At 47.2% G+C, this 19,968-nt stretch overlaps 1 pseudogene; it reads right to left on the bottom strand.

Moving 5' to 3' along the window:
- Nucleotides 1-11,191: 11,191 nt before the first annotated feature.
- Nucleotides 11,192-12,196, bottom strand: LOC128107915 (glyceraldehyde-3-phosphate dehydrogenase-like; annotated as a pseudogene).
- Nucleotides 12,197-19,968: the final 7,772 nt, after the last annotated feature.

Raw genomic sequence — 19,968 nt, 5'->3', positions numbered from 1 at the left:
AATCGCTCAGAAATTATTCCTCAGGTGTCATTTTTTTTTCTAAGGCATTTTTTCTCATTGGCTTTAAACTTGACAAACAGGATAAGATGGCTGGCCACTGAGCCTCAGGAATCCTCCTGTCTCCGCTTTCTCCCTGGCTGGGATCATAAGCACACACCAGTTTTTGTTTGAAAGTGGGTTCTGAGTCCCGGACTTGGCTTCTTCTGCCTGCAAAGAAAGCATTTTACCAAATGAACTATCTCCCTTGAACAGAGAATGTTTGGACAGCTTTTATATACTTGAATCTGAGGCTAGGACAATACAAAGGGAAGTCAGGGATCCAGCTTCCTCTGACATTGGCTCTACCCATAGATAGAGTGGGAGAGATGGGAGAGCTTGCTTAGAAGAGATTCCCATTTGCTAGCTGTAGATTATGGCCTTTGCCTCAGTTTAGCCTGAGAAAAAGCCATCCTTCTGTTTGCCACAAATAGAGGTTGGAGACCACACACACACACACACACACACACACACACACACACACACACACTCCAGCACCCACTCAGAAAAGAACCAGGGAATGATGTTGCTGCTGGCTTCAGACGTCTGAGCAGAAGTGAAAACTGACTTCAGCCATTTTCTTGCTCTCAAAGCCACAGGGCCCCTAAGAAACCTGGTGGGGAGAAGATCTATGGGAGAGATGGTAAAGAATGTCAGGTTAGATGGAGTATCCATTGTCAGACATTGTAGAAAGTCAGGGAGCCTCAGAGAGGTCTTTTCAGGGCAGGACTGAGACCAAACCCAGCTCTGACTCACCCAGCTCTGTGTTCAGCTTGACTGCCTTCCTCCATCACTTTCCCCCATTTATTTTTGTGCATTTGAGGTGACTTATGCAAAACTCAGGGCTCTCTTTCCATGACTCTACACCAACCTCCTGGTAGCAGCAGCTCATCTCTAATTAAAACCCAAAGATGTGAGCAATAGAATAGTCAAGTGGATGTTACGGTAATCTAACCTAAGATTCACCTCCAAGGTGGTGGCATGAGACATTCGATAGTCCCCTTTTAATGGCAACAAGTATAATATGAGATATAATTGTCAACAAAACAAGTACAAAGAACAAATATCCAGATCACTGGAAAATGACCCATCATTAAGAACTTGTGTCGTACCATGATGGCCACTAGTCTGTGGCCTTATTGTGCTGCCGACCCTGCAGTGTGCTACCTTGGGTGAGGAAAATCAGAGATTTGCTGGTACCTGTGGTGGGCTTGGTCCAAAGGCTAATGGGAACCAGCAGCTGTAGCAGGTAGTGGGAGCAGGTTTGGTCTGGGGGGGGGAGGGGTGGAGAAGAAAATCTGCAGTTTATGGGTTAAAGATTATTTATTCAGTTGTAATAAACAATTACAAGAAGTGGGGAAAACTACAACTTCCTTGGATTAAGGTTATAGCTTTGGTCACGGGTGGAAAGAAACTCAGCCAGAATCGGAAGATCCTTCAGGCAAGATGGCTATGAAGAAGTCAAGATAATAAAATCTCGATATACACCCAGTGAATTGCTAACACAAGCTTGAGTGAGGTGATGGGTGGGGGGAGACCCAAGAGAGTACAGCTGGAAGTGAGATCCAAGGGACATGAGAGGGCTTGCTGTACAGCTGTTCCTCCAACCGCACCCAGCTTGGGCAGCGGAGTGTGGAGGGCTTCTTGTTCAAGATGTCTGAACATGCTCTCTGTTCAAATGATTATCTTGCAACGCAGAACGTGACCAGACCCTTGGGGGATCCAGACTAAAAAGTGAAGTAAAAGGGCTGGAGAGATGGCTCAGTGGCTAAGTGTACTTGCTGCTCCTGCAGAGGACCCAAGTTCGGTTCCCAGCACCCATGTCTGGGGGCTCACAACTGCCTCTAACAACAGCTCCAGGGGGATCCAAGACTTCTGGCCTCCACGGGCGCCTGCACACATGTACACATACACATAGACACACATACAAATAACTGAAAACAATAAAAATAAATCATGGAAAAATTTAAGTAAATGCTGACACTACACTGTGCAGAGATGGTGAGGGGCAGTGCACCATGTTGGGAGCTTATTTTGTAAACCAGGTCCAGATAAGTTCCTACCACCAAACACCATAACTGCAGGAGACGCCAACAAAACCAGCATCATCGTGATGCAGTGAGCAGTTTTCAACAAAAGTTACCAGACACGAGAAAAACCAAACCAAACAAACAACAAGAAAGTAACCAAAAAGAAGGCGAAGCCATGAAGAAGGCCTAAGGAGACTCCACAGCAGTTCCTATAGACATGTTCATGGGATTAAAGGAGATAGCCTCATAGATGTAAACTGTCACATCTCATGTTGAGAAGAGTCAGAAAATAGGTGCTCTTAACAGAGAAATGGAAATGACAATAAGTAAATAATAAACAAAAAATAACTAGGCTGGGGATATAGTTCAGTGGTTAAAGAATTCTCCGAGCATGCACACACCCTGGGTTTGACACCCCATTACTATAAAAAATAATAAATAATAAAGAGGATTTCTGGAGCTGTGAATTACCAAAACTAAACTGGGAGACTGTGAGTGAAAACTGGAAACCTAGAAAGCTGCTGCTTTCTCTTGGTTACCTCTTGCCTGGAATATTTTTTTTTCCATTTCTATTCCTTCATTCAAGCCTATAAATAATCCTTCAGTTTGAAGTATTTAACGGTCTTGCTTGGTCCTTTGACTGTGTCATTTCAGTCTCCTAGGTTGCTAAGTTTTTACTAAGAAATACGCTTAGAGCATCATGGGGTTTCCTTGCATGGGATAGCCTTCTGTCCCAGAAGTGGGGTAGGTTCTGGGTAGCCCGATCAGCTGGGGGTTAACATTGGCCTTCAGTGGCAAAAGCTGTGAGTAACCTCAACTTTAGCAAAGGTGCTAGGGATCCTCAGTGGATCCCAGGACCTCCTTTTTCAACCACGGAAGAAAGTCATGGCCAAGGAGAAAGCTCTTGGCACTGAGCTGCTACACTGGCCTGAGGTTGGGACAATGCATCCCAAATGATCTCTGTGCTCTGCTTGCAGCCACTCTCAAGTCACGTGCTCCGCCGAGGGACTGCAGCTTCCTAACTGTACTGAAGAGCTCTCCGGGACCTATTCTCCTCTGTGGCTGTTGCGAAATCATTTTTTTGTTGTTATTGTTGATAAACAAATGGTGGGGACTCCCAGACCGCCATCTTGCTGACATCATCTCACCTCTATTTCATTTCCTAAATGAAGTTGGTTTTCAGTACTTCTCAAGCCTCAGGCACCATGGAGCAAAAACTCAATGCCTGTGTGGAATTTCTGTAAAGGAGTTTCTAAACACAGGAGGCAGCTGACTCCAACAGGGGAGGCAGCAAGCCTCAGGAACATGCAGGGTAAAGCTGAGGTCCCAGTTTATGAACTGGCCAGCTGTGAGAGTCCCACTGGGCCCTCCAACTGTCTGAACCTCAATCTCCTCATCTTTAGAATTAAGACAGCAAACCCCAGCTCTTGGGGTTCTTGTGACAACAGGTCTGTTAAGTAGCTGGTCCTCAAATGTACCCAGAAAATGTGTATTAATTATTCTTTTAAGTATCACAAGTCCTTGCACACAAGACCTTGGGGTTTCTTGGTGGCTCGTAGCTTGGAGCTGCCTAGCCTGCATGGAGCACATTTCCTTGCCTTAAAATGTCCCTACCATGGTGTCCCCTCAATGTACGTCAGAGGTGACTCCCATCTGGGTCCCATCTGTCTGTGGCTCTTGCAGAGGCCTGACAGTCTGCTCACTTCCAGCTGCCAATTGTCACCAAGCTGAGGCTCTTCCTGGCCAGGACAACTGTCTGTACTCACACAGAATCCCAGCTCTGGGACAGAGGTGAACTCTGAGTAGTAAAGATCTTCGAATCCATTTTTGGTCCTCCCACCTTACATCAAGCCTTCCCAGGGAATTTTCCTGGGTATATAATACTCCAGACTTCAGGCTCCATCACCAACCTCACTTGGGTGAACCAGCCTATATCCTGAAGGACAACCATAGCATCTGAACAGTGTGAGTTCTCTCCACCCCTTCCCCTAGGCATCAGATCCCACGGGTCCCTCTCCAGCAGCATATTTGTAGACCCTCTTCTGCCCATCTCCATGGCTAGCTCCGCAGGTCAGGGCACTGGTGGTATAGACAGTCACCTCTGACCGGTTCTCATGCTCTCTTCCTCTCACGTGACCACCGTTTTGTTTTCTGGCTGGTACTTGTCAGTCCCTAGAGGGACTTGTAAAGAGCCTTTGCTCGTTGGCTTGTTCCGTTGCTGCTGCCTGTCTTCACACACTGTAACAAAGGGTAAGACCCATGGGAGGGCATGGTGCTGTCTTTCCTGCCACCAAACCTGTAGTCGCCCCCAACAGTCACGATTGTTGAATGACTGAAGGAGTCATTATATCCGGGTCTCATCATCCCATTTTACAGGGTTCAGAAAGGGACTCTGCTTTTGCTTCATATTAAAAGCCAGGGAGTAGCTGCAAGAGACCAAATTCCAGGCTTCCCCGTCTGCAGTCCATTCCTCTTTTCTCTCCAACCTGTGCTTCTTGGAAAACCCTTCCCAGACCTCCATTCCACAGTCCCACTAATGACGGGTTTTAGGGCAGTGGTGCGGGGAGCTTCCAATCCTGAAGGCTGAGCAGCCTGCCACAAACTAAGCATTCTTAGTAACTCAAAGGTCAGGGGCCTTCACAGTTCAGCCACTGCAAGCCCCCCTGAGACCCCAGGGGACACTCTGGCTGCAGGGTCTACCCCGGCAGGCTGTGGTCACTGCCAGTTCTCACAGGCCTCAGTGCCCAGGAAGTCTTCCCACAGCATCTGTAGATGCCGGTAGTGAGTCCGGCTCACTGCACAGGATACCAAGCACATAAAGGAACAGGCTGGATCGGGGACTGGGCTGGGCAAGCACAGTGGCTTCAAGAGTTGGCATTGGTGGGTTCTCTCTAGGGAAGAAGAGGCCACTTCTTCATTAAAGGCAGGACTCCAGGGTGCTCCGGCAGCAACTGGTACCCACTGATACCTGCTTGGGCTCTAGATCCTTTCAGATCCGTCGGAAAGCTTCACCTTTGCTTCTCATTCATGTGTCTCATTGTTGCTTTGCTCCTTAACAAACTTCCCTGCAAAACCACCAAAGAACGCGATTCTAAAAAAGATGGAGTTGAGGGAACAAGTCAAAAGGGGAAATAAGAGTGAAAAGATTAAGAAGTGTGGAAGAGAAGGGCAACAAGCCACAGCCTCTTGGAAAACTCTGCTTGCCCAGGGGACCCCCCCCCCCGGCTCTAGATTTTTTAGAGCCCAGAGCAGAGAGTACAGGGGCTGAGAAATAAGCGTCTGGAAGACAAAATCAGATCGGCACCTTCAGAGACCTAGTTCTCCTAGGGCTGAGACAACAAGATCATCCACCCAGTGTTTCCAAGTGCCCAGAGGGTGTTCCTTGCTGGAGACACTGGAGACACAGCCTCTCCAATCCTGGTGGCAAGGCTGAGGCACAAGGCTCCTTGGTCATTTCCTAGCACATAATAACTGCATGATGTGGGGTATCAGGGACTGGGGGCGTGTGGAGGAGATAAGAGCAGACAAGAGAAGGTGTGGCTCTGTGTAAAGACCCTTTCTGCTTTGGAAACTTGGTGAGACAGGCTGTGGGCAAATCATTTTAACCCTGGGATTCAGTTTTCCCATCCATAGAAAGCAAACAAAATGGCCACCATGCTTGGCCAAATGTGTGGCTGTTGGTAGGTTATGAAGCTATAGTTAAAATAATGTGGCACCGACTAACTTAGAAATAGCCAGACTGATAGAGCTGAGTAGAATGATCCACACTTATACTAAAATAAGTTACAATGTTGGCATTTTGAAGCCAGGTGGTGGTGGCACATGCCTTTAATCCCAGCATTCAGGAGGCAGAGGCAGATGGATCTCTGTGAGTTCGAGGCCAGCCTGGGCTAAAGAGTGAGATCCAGGAAAGGCTCCAAAGCTACACAGAGAAACCCTGTCTCGAAAACCCAAAAAATAAACAAAACAAAAACCCAAAAAACAAAACGTTGGCATTTTGAATTAGTAGAAAAAGGAAAAATGACTCTGAAAAGGATGTTGAGGGACTTAGATATATTTTTTTTGAGTTTATAAATTTATAATTTTCAAAGCCAATCGAGATGTATATAACTACTGAATTAAATTTATCTTGCCCAATAGAATGGAAGATTAACTAACTGTGGTAGCTACTTTTGTTGCCAGGGTCTCCACTGTGCTAGCTGTAGTAAACATTTATGAAATGGTAATCCCAGAAACAGTAGCAGCGGTGGCCGCCATTGTTATAACAGCAAGAGCGCCAGCAGCAATGTCAAATTCTCTTCTGGAGTGTGTGGACATCCACTGGCATGGATACAACTCCAGTAACACGAACCGCCAAGGCCCATTTTTCTTGATCCCAGCACGACTTTAGCTGGCAGCTCTTCTGGAGAATCCAATCTCATGGCTACAGTTCCTAGGCTTACATTAATGCTTGCCAAAGCTGGTGATATTGGGCTTCTCAATCTCCATTGGCATCAGAAGGGTAGATTTTTTTCATGAAGACCCATTAGGTCTCTGTCATGTTGGGCTTCAGCAGCAGCCACAGGGTGCGTTCCGTGCTCAGGAATCCAAAGAGGAACCTCATTGTCCTGAGGAAAGACATAAACAGAACCCCGGGGCCACACCAACACTAGATCGGGTCTCCTCCACATGCTAGTAGAAAGATCCTTCCATCGCTCCAGAGGGTGATTTGCAACAGGAGCCCTCCAGTGCTTATCTGCATCGGATACTCCAGCAGAATCCACCGATAAAAAATTTAAAATATATAAAACAAGGGAAAGAATAGACTGTGGAGAGGAATGATGAGTTCCTAGTTCTCCCTTTTTTTTTTTACTTTAGTAAAATGTTCGTTTGTTTGTTTAATATTTCAAATTTTTATTTTCTTTTTTTTATTGTTTAAAATTAATTAATTTATTTATTTTCTATTATCAGCTTGATACAGTATGTGTTCTTATCTTAATAGTGAGATGTTTCATTGAGGCTTGCTCAGTAATTGAGTAAAACCGAAATTTATTATAAGCCACAGTTGTCCTAGGGACCTCCATGCTATATATATAGCCTCCATGGTTCTGTGGGTTGTAGTCTGATTGTTCTTTATTTTATATCTAGAATGTACTTATGAGTGAGTACATACCATGTTTGTCTTTCTGGGTTTGGGTTACCTCACTCAGGATGATTTTTTCTAGTTCCATCCATTTGCCTGCAAATTCCATGCTTTCATTGTTTTTCTCTGCTGGGACTTAGATATTTTTATGTTGAGCTGTTGTGGAATATTATTTTAAGATGTGTTACATTTGTTTATGCTGTGGAATACTTGTTTTACTCATGCAAAGATGTGTTGCATTCTTTTATGTTGCATTTGTTTAATTCTGTGAAGCTGTGCTACTTTGTCTGCTTAAAATACCTGATTGGTCTAATAAAGAGCTGAACGGCCAATAGCAAGGCAGGAGAGAGAAAAAGGCGGAGCCGGCAGGCAGAGAGAATAAATAGGAGGAGAAATCTGGGAAGAAGAGATCAAGGAGGAGCAAGAAAAGGAGAAAGACAGGAAGATCAGGGGCCAGCCACCCAGTTATACAGCAAGCCATGGAGTAAGAGTAAAGAAAGGCATAGAGAAAGGTAAAAGCCCAGAGGCAAAAGGTAGACCAATAATTAGTTCAGAAAAGCTGGCTAGAAACAAGGCCAGGCATTCATACGTAAGAATAGGTCTCTGTGTGTGATTTATCTGGGAGCTGGGTGGTGGGCCCCCAAAGAGCAAAAAAAAACAAAAGAGTCAAAAGAGTAAAAAAACAGCCAACTACATTGAGCCTCTGTGGTAACCAGAGAAACGAAAGTATCATTGGGGTTCCATCATCTCTTTCTAGACAGACAATCAGAACAACTTGGTCCTACAGTAGGATGTGTGGTTAGAAGTGCAGGGAGGCTGGATGAGACCACAATGTGGAGAAGCTGGAAGACCTGGAATGCCCATCAGGAAGGGAAGGTCAGATCTGCACAAAGCAGCAGCAAGTTCCCATGTCAGGGAAAGACACGCTATGGAATAACATCTGTGTGTGGTCAAGAGCAGCCGGGATTTAGGTTCTAAGCGCCACACTGTCATCCACAGAGGAGCTGTCTTCCTGTTTTAGGCACCTGGACTGGGGCCAAGCTGGCTCTTTGGCTTTAATGCAGAAAAGACTTTCTGGAAGAGCCAGTGGGAAGCAACTTGGGAATTTATTTAAAAAATACAAAAGTGCTCAGGGAAAGAATGGATACAGGCTTCCAAAAGAAGAATCTCAGTTGTCTCAGCATTACCGCAATGTACCTTCCAAGTGGCTCTCAAGTCACACCTCACAGGGTTGCTAAGAAAATTCTATGTATGTGTGTGTGTGTGTGTGTGTGTGTGTGTGTGTGTGTGTGTGTGTGTGTATGTGTCTGTGTGTCTGTGTATGTCTGTGTACACACATGAATGCAGATGCCCATGTAGGCCAGAAGAGGGATTCAAATTCCTTGGAGCTATAGTTACAAATGCATATGGGTGGTTATGAGTCACACAGAACCAAACTCTGGTCCTCTGGAAAAGCAGCCCACCCACTTAACTGTTGAATTATTTCTCCAGTCTATATCAAGCTTTCAAAGACTTTATTCTAATTTTGAATTATGTGTATGTAAGGGGAGGAGGTGGAGTGTGTGCATATGAGTGCAGGTGCCCACAGAGAGGCCAGAGACATTATTAGACTCCCCTGGAGCTGAAGTTACAGACAGTTGTGAGCTGCCCAATGCAAGTGCCAGGAATCGAACTCAGGTCTCTTGGAAAAAAACAATATGTGTTCTTAAACATGTAACCATCTCTCCAGCCCGTAGCATGCTTTTAAAAACAGTGTTCATTAGGGAAAAACATGAAAAAAAAAAGTACCAAAACACAAAGGACAGTTCACTATGGTGGTAGGGAATGTGAATGATTGTTACTTCTGGGGCAGGGACACCTGGTTTCATGTTTTAAATTTTTCCCACATCAAACAGAAAAAAAAATCAAAATGAAAATCACATGTTCCAAGTTCAAAATCTAAATGCTTGAAACCAGCAGAGCGACACAAACCAAGCATGGGTAGTTGTTGTGTGCCAATCACAGGCACAGTTGCTAGGGGGTGGGTGTGTGGGACCTACCTACACTCTGAAGTCCCCGAGTTAGACCTAGTAAGGTAAAGGATCCTTTTCTTAAAAAAAAAAAAAAAAAAGAATGTTCTGGAAGGGTCTAGCAAAACAGGGGTGAGGGGCAAAGGACTCTAGGGGTTCCAGGCATGATGTCAGACAGAGGAATGGCTGAGGATGTCCCCTTCAGAGAGGGACCACAGGGAAGAAGGGAGCCTCATCCCATGCCATTCTTCCTATCTGTGCCTAATTCTCCTCAGCCACAGACACTCTGCTGCCTGCTCACCCAGGTGGAAGGACCGCCAGCCCAGCCCTTTCAGCTCCCTGGGCAGGCACATTTTGTCCCTTGCCTGCCTTGGGAAACAGGCTCTGTGGAGACACAGACTGGGCCTAGAGTTTGTATGTTGTGGAGTTTTCTTTTGTCCGAGTTAGGCTGTCTGGCTTTGGGCGCTTGGTTGCTCTAAACTCAGCTTTCCGTGGATCTGGGAACCCCCTTTGTCTTCAGAGGTCCCTCCCTTCCCATACCCCTGTATCTTTTCTGTGAACGCTGGCCTCACCTCACACTTCAGTCCAAAGCCGAAGTTTCCCACACAAGCTCATGGAGAGTGTGACTCAGGCCTAACTGGGGTTCCTGAGCCAGAGAGTACCTCAAGTCTCCTTCCCTCAGGCAAAAGCACTGGCCCATGAGCAATGATGTCAGGTCCAGGAAATACATTCACTGGCCCTGTGTTTCCTTCCTCAGCCTGGTTTACCTCACAGGGTTCCAGAGCTGGGTGTGAAGAGCTCCTCAGCCTAAACCGGGAGGAACAGGGAGCAAGAGGTATTTTTCCAAGTTGTAACCACAGAGCAGAACACACTCCTTAGCCTCTTGCCTGAGTCTGAGTGAGCTTAAAGCCAGGGAAGAATACAGGAGAGGGACAAGTGAACCCGGGCAGGGACCCAGGCTGCTGCACGCTGGGAGCTGGAGGGCACAGTGAGGTGCATGGGTGGCTTCCAGGCCAGGCTGAGGCCAAAAGTACTGGTGAGGAGGCAATTCTCTAGCCTGAGCTCCTTCTATGGCTGTGTCACAGTTTACCCCTTCCTGATCTCCTGAAAATGGAGGCAATATAATCCACAGCTCCCTTTCCGGCCTTAGAAAAGAGGAGAGGTCATAAAGGCCCATGAAGGAGAGGGGAGACATTTGTCTCTGGCTGGCTATAAGTCAGTTCAGGGGCAGGGGCATCCAGCTTCCATTCCACCGGAGAGATGGATAAGATAGCCCAGGAAGCTTCTCACTGCTTCCCTGGGCCCCTCTTCTCACCCCGTGTCGCTCCTAGTATAGAAGCATTTCATTCCCAGTATAGAAGACAAAAAGCCCAGTTTACCCTCTACCCACCTCATTAGTAAATGCTATTCCTGAGCATTCTTGCATCAGTGGGTCAGCCCATCTCCCTCCATGCCTTTTATTTGGGGGGTGGGGAGCAGTGAACTTTATTGATGATGGTCAAGAGAGTAGGGTTCCCTAAGCCCCTCCCTTCTTCTGGAAGTCTATGAGGGGGGATGCTTAGTGTTGGGGGCTGAGTTGGGACAGAGACTCTAGTGGTTTGAAAGAAAATGGCCCCCAAAGGGAGTGGCACTATTAGGAGGTGTGGCCTTGTTGGAGGAAGTGTGCCACTGTGGGGGCGGGCTTTGAGGTCTCTTTTGCTCAAGCTTCCTTCAGTGTGACAGTCAGTCAACTTCCTGTTGCCTGCAAGGTGTAGCACTCTCAGCTCAAGCACTGTGTCTGCCTGCATGCTGCCATGCTCCCGGTCCTGATGAAATGGACTGAACCTCTGGAACTGTGAGCAAGCTTCCCCAATTAAATGTTTTCTTTATAAGAGTTGCTGTGATCATGGTGTCCCTTCACAGCAATAAAAACCCTTACTAAGACAAACTCCTCAGCAGCTGAGGGCCTCTTTCTTGCTCTCATGTCCATGCTGGGGTGGGTGGTCCAAGACTTCTTACTTTGTGGAGGCCATAGAGGCCATGAGGTCCACCATCCTGTTGCTATAGCCATTTTCAGTCATACCAGGAAATGAGCTTTACAAAGTTGTCATTGAGAGCAATGAATGCCAGCTTCAGCATCAAAGGTGGAAGAATGGGCGTCATATTTAAAATTGCAAGAAACAACCTGGTCCTCAGTGTAGCCCACGATGCCCTTGAGAGGGTCCTCAATGCCTGCTTCACCACTCTCTTGATGTCGTCATACTTGGCAGATTTTTCCAGGCAGCATGGCAGATCCACGACAGACACACTGGGGGTAGGAACAGGAAAGGCCACACCAGTGAGCTTCCTGTTCAGCTCTGGAATGACCTTGCCCACAACCTTGGCAGCACCAGGGATGCTGGTGGTGGATGCAGGAATGATGTTCTGGGCAGCCTCATGGCCATTATGCCACAACTTCCTGGAGGGGCTATCCACAGTCTTCTGGGTGGCAGTGATAGCATGGACTGTGGACATGAGTCCCTCTACAATCCTAAAGTTGTCGTGGATGACCTTGACCATGGACACTAAGCAACTGGTGGTACAGGGAACATTGCTGACAATCTTAAGTGAACTGTCATACTTCTTGTGGTTCACACCCATCACAAACATGGGGGCATTAGCAGAAGGGGCAGAGGTGTTGACCCTTTTGGTCCTACCCTTCAAGTGGGCCCCAGCCTTATCCATAGTGGTGAAGATACCAGACTCCACAGCATACTTGGCACCAGCATCAGCCCATTTGATGGTGGGATCTCACTCCTGGAAGATGAGGATGCCTTCCCATTGATGACAAGCTTCGCATTCTCAGCCTTGACTGTGCTGTTGAACTTGCCATGGGTGGAGTCACACTGGAACATGTAGACTATGTAATTGAGGTCAATGAAGGGCTAAGTGATGATAATATCTACTTTTCCAGAGTTGAAGGAAGCCCTGGTAACCAGGTGCCCAATACAGCCGAATCTGTGCATCCTGACCTTCACCATCATGTGTCAGGCATGAGGCTGGTATTTCATGAAAAGATGTGGATGTTTCTGGAATAGAGAGGAGCAGAGAGCACTCTATGCCTTCTTTAATGGAGGAAAATAGACACAGGTAAAAAGAATGCATACTATTTGTCGGGCAGTGGTGACACACTACATTAATCCCAGCACTCGGGAGGCAGAGGCAGGTGGATCTCTGTGAGTTAAGGCCAGCCTGGTCTACAGAGTGAGTTCCAGGACAGGTTCCAAAGCTACACAGAGAAACCCTGTCTTGAAAAACAAACAAACAAACAAAAAACCCAAACAAACAAAAAAGGGACGCATACTATTCATGCACCAGTTCACCTACACAGCATCTTTTACATTCCAACCCTGTGCTGGGCCCCCAGGAACATTTCAGAACACAAATGAATGCACAACCATCCCAAAACTCACAGAACTTGAATTATCCAGAGAAGACAGAGGAGAGAAGAATGACCATAGGGGTATGACACATTATCAACTTGTCCTGGGTGATAGGAAAGCAGGTCCTCCAGAGGTAGCAGTGTGTGTGTGTGTGTGTGTGTGTGTGTGTGTGTGTGTGTGTGTGTACACGTATGTGTGTAAAATAGAGAAAGCATGCATTCTAGTATCTGCAAATAGGAATATCTGACCAGATTTGTAAAATCCAGTCACACAGCTGGTTATGGATACATTTATGTGAGCATGTTTGGTTGTGAGTGGGATGTACAAATACGGACCAGAAGCCTTTTGGAGAAGGAGGTTCGAAACAAGAGTTTTGAAGAATTTTACTTTTGTTATTTTGTTGTGTGTATGTATGTGTATACGTGTGGTGGGGGGGGGTGTTGTGCACAAGAGTCAGATACCTACAGAGGCCGTAAGATGGCATCCGAGTTCCCAGAGGTCGTAAAGCCTCCTTGCATCAGTGGTGGGAACTCAAGACAGGTCCTCTGTAAGAGCAGTACACACTCTTAGCGGCTCAGCCACCTCTCCAGCCTGAGAACATGTATTTTAATCTCAGCCTCTGCCTGTTTCCTGTTTTTGTGTTAGTCGTTTGGCCTAGTCTAATTTTTCAGACTCTGAGCTCTCATAGACCTGAGTACTTGACATGGTTGGGCTCCAGGGCTGGGGCAACTGTTTGTGGGAGAGTAGGACCGAGTGCAGTCTTTACTGTCACACAGAGGCGCCGCCAACATGTTGCTTTCTCACTCTTAGAAAGCTTCAAAGACAATCCAACCCCTTCCATGCCATGAGCATATGTTTAAAAAGTGCAGAGATGTCCACAGAAGTGGCTGGAGACACTGAGGTCAGGATGGGGGAGAACAGTGAGATCTTACAGGACAGACGCTGTAGAAGGGGGTCTTCCCCAACCCTTCCCCCTGTCTTTCCTCCTCTCCCTCACTTCCTCCGACCCCTTCCAGAAGGGCCATCTGGAAGGAAGGCTGACTGTGTGCTGAACTGGAACACTAGCTGGAGGCGTCTCTTGAAGGCCGCTACCAAGGTGCCTTCTCTCTGTGCTCCTCGGTTTCTCTATAGTCTCCAGTACGATAGGCAAGCCCATTCCTGTGGGTCTGGCTCCCTTGATCCTGCCTTTATGATTTCAGTTCTCTGTGAAGCAGAAACAAAGGCAAATTCCTTACTGTGAGTCAGTGAAATGGCTGCTGACCCTTGCTAGATGGTCTGCTGCATTCGTAGCCAGGAAGAGCTCCATGCTCTTGCACTCTAACACTCCAACATGTCTGCTGACACCCCATTCTATACTGTTCCGTCTTTCTGGTGTCAGATTCCAAACAGGCCAACCTCAGGCCTGGACAAAGAAGGCAGCTAAGACGTTCTCCACTCTGTCAGCTAAGGGAGTATTTGCTTGTTAGACATTAACCTAGACTGGGAAAAAGCCACACCCCTTCTCAGGTGGCCTCCGTGGCAGACAAGATAAGGAACACCATTAGTGTGTGCCTGTGTCCAGCCAACCAATACACTAGGCATTTATAACCAGTGATTCTAACCCTCACACCCCATGATTAATGGGAGACAGGCAGCCTCGGTGTTTAGACATGGAAACTGAGGCTTAAAGGTTGACAGGTTTGCCCAAAGCAGCCCATTTGCAGGAGGCAGAGGCAGAGGCAGAGCAGGGTAGCTATCTCCACAGGCAGGACCAGAATCACCAGGACACCCTTCCCCAAAAAACTCAGGTGAAGATGAAGATGCCCAGAACCCTTCCCCCAGCTCCCTCTTGCTCGCTAGACGATATGGACAAATACTCCACATCTCTTACCATCTGGCCTCCCCCCAGCTCTGAATCCCCTGCTGATGTATGTCTAGATTTTCTTGCTGACAGAATGACTAGGTTGATCCATCATATTAGGCAACAATTTCTCCCCTCACCCACCTCAAATCTATTATTGGGGGTTAAGTGATGGAATCGGCTCATCAGGCCTGTGTATGTCAGCACTGATCAGCTGCTGGCTCTGTGTGAGGAAGGCAGTGGAGCTGAGAAGTCACTGGGCCTCCCTGGCCTGGCTTGCATAGAGGCAGTGTTCTACCGTAGGCTCTAGATTTCTTCTTGCTTGTGTAGTGTCATCCGATTGTGAGTTTAGTGTGGCACTGGGCAAGCAATATTTGGGTTTGAATGTGAATTGTCCAGCATGGAATCATGTGTTTAAACCCCTCGTCCCCAGATGGTGGCGCTGTTTGGGGAGGCTGGATATTTGGATGGCTTTTGGAGCTAGGCCACTATGGACAGGTTTTGAGAATAATAACCTATTGCTGCTGTAAGGACCAGCCTCCAGCAGCTCAGCGATTGAGGGGGATCCTCAGAGTTGGGGAACTAATCACTCAACTCGACTTTTCTATCTGAGGGAGTAAAACTTAATTCTCTGGGGCTGGTGAGGGGGCGAAACCTAACTCTCTAGGTCCGACAAAAAAGTGAAACACCAGGTATGCACGCGCGCACACCCACATCTCCAACATGTCAGGATCTCACCTAAGGTGCTGATGAGAAGCAAGCCTTCAGCAGGTCAGAGACACTGAAAAGGAGACGCAGAGCAGGCGAACTACTGGACAGACAAACAGACACACAAAGAGTTTTCTGAGAGCCAAAGCTTAGTTCTTCATTTCTTTATTCTTTCTGTTGCTTGTTCTAGTCTGTTCTTTTTCTGTTCTGTTCTTCTACCCTGCTGTTTCCAATCTTGATGTCTTCCTTCTAACTCTCCTTTTCCGTCTTTCCCGGTGTTTTCCTTCTCTCATTTCTTTTGTTTTTCCTCTTACAGCTTACATACCCCAGTAGAATCTTTCAAGCAGTATAAAAATTACAATGTGGTTGCGTTCTATTTTTTAAGTGAACGATTACAATGAATACAATTAAAAAACAGCATGTTTTCTGTATCCCTTACCTGATTAAACATTTGGTATATCACAGGTGAAAAACAAGTTGTCCCAAGAACCCACATACATTCATACCCAAGCGGCTTGTTATAGATTAACAGAATGGAAGCAAGCAAGGCATTTTTCTCAGCCAGTTCTTTTACTGGCAGGCTGCATTTTGCAGTTACAAAGTGGGTGATGTTGCTCTGTATGCTGTGAATCTGTTGCTCTGATTAGTTGATAAACAAAATGCTGATTGGCCAGTAGCCAGACAGAAAATATAGGCGGGATAAACAGACAAGGAGAATTCTGGGAAGAAGGCTGAGTCAGGAGAGGCCAGCTCACAGTCCAGGGAGCAGCATGTAGCACCACACAGGTAAAGCCACAGAAAACAAGGCAACATATAGATTAACAGAAATGGGCTGATTTTAAATGTAAGAGCTAGTCAGTGGAAAGTCTGAGCTAATAGCCAAGCAGTTTTAATTAATATAAGCTTCTGAGTGATTATTTTATAAGCAGCAGTGGGGTCCGTGGGGCTGGGCAAGACTGTGGAAAACTTCAGCTACATCAATCACTTTATTATTTATCTCAAAGGTAATATTATAAGAAGTCTTAAAAGAATCACAAATCTAAACTTTTACATATGAAAAACAATCAGTCAGCTCTACTTTAAATTAAATTAAAAGACTCATCAACAGTCTTTTATATCAGGAAGCTGAGGACAGAAATGGATACAAAGAATTAGTCATCACCCTTGATCACCAACCCATCCCAGCAAGAAAGGTACATCAGCCAGCAATAGCCAGGCAATCATTGTCCCTTGTTTCTTGATATCAATGAGTCCCTCACTCAACTACGTGCCTTTCTAAACTTTAATTTGTTCCCCAAGATTTTCTACCTCAAAGCCATTAACAAAAACCATCTTAATCTATCTTTGCTAACAACCTACATGTCTAAATTCTTTCTAAGGATGGTGGTTGAATCATTAATCTGCTTCTGCAGCAATGCTTGGAAAAAGTCAATTATTATTATTATAAGTACCACTAATTGCCCAGTGAGGGGTTAGAACCCCCCTGAGAGTTTTCATACAGCCCATAGATTATGGGGGATGTGGTGACCGTGAAGACCATCAGAGTATGCTCAGTAACAGCATGAGGTCCTCAGGACACGTAGTCCTCGGGGCTTTGCCTCTCCAAGGTTCTCTGAGGTGTGGCTTTGCCAACCACCCAGCCATGTCCCATGAGTTCCAATGCTGCCTGTTGGTCCCCTCACATGGCCCCCAACAATAACCCAGCTTCATTTCAGGTCTAAGCTCTTGACTTCCTTCTCCCCATCACTAGAGAAGTCACTGCTGTAAGCTTTTGCTACCACAAGCTGACTGGCCCACTCTGGGTGCGATGCCTTTCCATCATGATGGACTGTAATTCTCTGAACCACGAGTCCAGATAAATCCTTCCTCCCTGATGCTCTGTTGGGATTCGGTCACCGAGGTGAAGATAGTAACTACCATAAGCAGGCTTTCCCCTCTCCTACCTACCGCCTTGCTCAGTAGTGTCTCAAATCAAATGCTCATGTGGGCCTCACTGTACTGTTCCTCTCATCAGACCTCCTTGGCCTCTTGTTGGTCCAGATTTGCACTGTCCACCAAAAGCATCCTGCTCTGTGGGTTTTCGGCATCCACCTCCTGCCACTGCCAAGGCGATGGATCCTAGGCAGTGGGTGCCGAGTATCACAGAACCAGGATCAGAAGAGGCCAGAGCAGAAATCAATTGTTCCAGATGCAAAAGGGCTAATCTGATTAGTGACAGTGTTGAGACTGGAATCTGGACACACTGGTGGTAGTGGTGACTGCTGATCGCTTTCTCACGCTACGCGTGCTGAGGAGATCTCTGTGCAGTTGCCGGTACCAGACCTGGAAACACTTTCTCCATTTCCGTTTCTTACATGTGTTCACGGGAGAGAGGAAAAGCTCCCAGAGGCCGCTGTGGAGATGGAAGGGAGGACAGTGACAGCCCCGGCTTATGCACAGGGTGCCCTGTCATCTGTTCCTTAAACAAACCGGCAACCCAGGCTGGAATCTTGCCCATCTCTGACATTTGAGAGGCCCAAAGCAAAAGCAATGAAGGAGGCCCACGCGCCATGTGTCTAAATATTTGAACGTTATAAATCAAACTAATAAACTTTGAAATAAGGTTTGTTCTTCCCTTCTGCCTTGACAAATACACATTTAGCAGAACCTCAAAGGCCAGGCTCTGATTTCACATCTTGTAGGGTCGGTTCAGTCATGGACTGTGGAATTCAGAGGGGCAGAGGAAATGAAGCAAACTCTCTCTTTTCTCTTTCCCTACCCTGGGGACTTTAACTGAGCAAAGGACTCCCCAATTTGGCTGTCCAGCCTCCATCTGAGTCTTTATAGACCAAGAAGAGGCCACAAAGGGGAATAGCCAAACAAGACTATTTCGTGTGTGTTTGCACACATGAGTACATGCGTACGTGCGTGTGTGCGTGCGTTCGTGCGTGCGTGTACGCACACATGACCACACATATTTTTTTGGTATTTTAAAGATTTTGGAGAATGAACCCAGGAACTCCTTCTTACAAGGCAAGCGCATTACAGACTGAGCCATCTCCCCAGCCCCAACCAAACACAGCTATTTCCCCAGGAACTTCCTGGGCCCTGCTACCCAGAGAGTTAGAGAGCCAAAGGGAGGTGGGGACTGTGAGACACCTCATGAGCCTGCAGCCACTTGATCTGGAACAGGCTCAAGGTAGAGCTACCACATGTCTCGTGGGAGTCCTCTTACCCACACATCAACGTCAAGGAATCATTTTCGTTCACCCCCAAAGTCACTGCATGTCAAAGGAGCTCAGTGACCGCCTCCCACACGTCAAACACCAGCAGGGCCAAGACTTGACCCAGGTCCTCCTAACTCCTGAATCCCTGTTGAGTCCCTGCTCTCTGCTACCTCCCTTGGCATCTTCAACCAACGAAATACAAAGCTGATTCTCTCTCCCGCCCCCCATCAGAACCATGTATGTCTTTTGCTTCCTTCCTCCTTCAAAGAGAAAATCACCTAATCACAGGCCTCCTGTTTCACTCCTCAGCCAGCTTTCCTAAAACAGGTAAACTGTGACCTCCTTTCCTTAGTCCCACTGTCCTGGGGACTGTGCCACAACTCAGCCCTGACACCTATGCCCTGACCTCAGTCAACTTGGACTTCGGTGTGTAATTAGGCCCTTCTCTTTCTCTCCAGTTCTTTCCACCCCCAGCACTCTCCAAAGTCTCCCTTAGCCCACACCCACCCACCTCTTTACCTCTTTACCTGGGCTTGGAAGGCATCTGCCCCTTTCCTGACCCCAGCAACCAAGTGAATGTTTGGTCAGTTATCTCCCTAGTAACAAGTTGTGTGCACCATGCCTAGGATTACTGGCCCTAAGTGGACCTGATGGGCTCCCTACGGGATGGGAGCCTGTCTTGTTGCTGAATTGATCTCTCTGAGAGTTAAGGAGGAATGCACCAATGACAACCACCTCCTGGCTCCCTCTTGAAAGCCACAGTATCATTGGTGGGAAAAGTCTCTTCCAGGAGCAGCTGGCAGAAGCTGACAGACTCTGGCCCAGGCCTTGGCATCCTAATTGCTCTCTGGAAAGGAGAGGGGTGTCACCATCCACCTCAGTAGCCTGGCAAGGTCAAGGTCTTTTATTTAAGGTGGTCCTCATGAGCCAAAGGCAGGCTCTGGTATTTATAGGATATTAATATGTCTTTATTGGAGGTGTGGAAAGTCAATCCAGGGAAACGATGCAAGGCGGGGCATTTTGTATTTCAATTTTAAAACCTCAAAAGCAAAGGGTGGGGTTTCTCCTGTTACCTCACCATAGAGGCAAATGACTGGTATGAAAGGGTGATCCTCAAAGGTAGCCTTGGGGGAGTTAAGGCTCCTATCTTCAACCTTCCAGGGCCTGCTTGTTTGTTGTAGGAGGGGCCTACTTCCACCCCAGGGTCATGTACAAGTCACAGAGGCTTCTGACAGGTGAGCAGAGGGCCTCTAGTGGCATTCCCGAAGGACACAAGTGATTTGTGATGGGCCAGTCAAGACTGGCTTCTAGTCCCAGGTTTATCCCCCCCGGGGAGGTGACTTTTATCTTCCTTGTCTCTGTGTGCAGCATCCTTTGTCTTCTACACACACACACACACACACACACACACACACACACACACACACACACACACCACACACCACACACGCTCGAGTGCATGCTCCCTCTCTGGAATATGCTACAGACCACTGAGGACACTTCTTTCCATGAGGTTCTCAGCCGGCACTGAGCTCAAGCAAGTCCCCTAACGCCTCTCCTCTCCACCATCACATTAGCTGACACACAAGGAGCACTCCCATGGCAGCTGTGGCACC

Source organism: Peromyscus californicus, unplaced genomic scaffold, assembly GCF_007827085.1.
Source record: "Peromyscus californicus insignis strain IS unplaced genomic scaffold, ASM782708v3 Scaffold_12__1_contigs__length_115047231, whole genome shotgun sequence".
Classification (NCBI taxonomy): domain Eukaryota; kingdom Metazoa; phylum Chordata; class Mammalia; order Rodentia; family Cricetidae; genus Peromyscus; species Peromyscus californicus.
The sequence above is the reverse complement of the archived record's forward strand: the minus strand, read 5'-3'. Positions and strand labels throughout refer to the sequence as shown.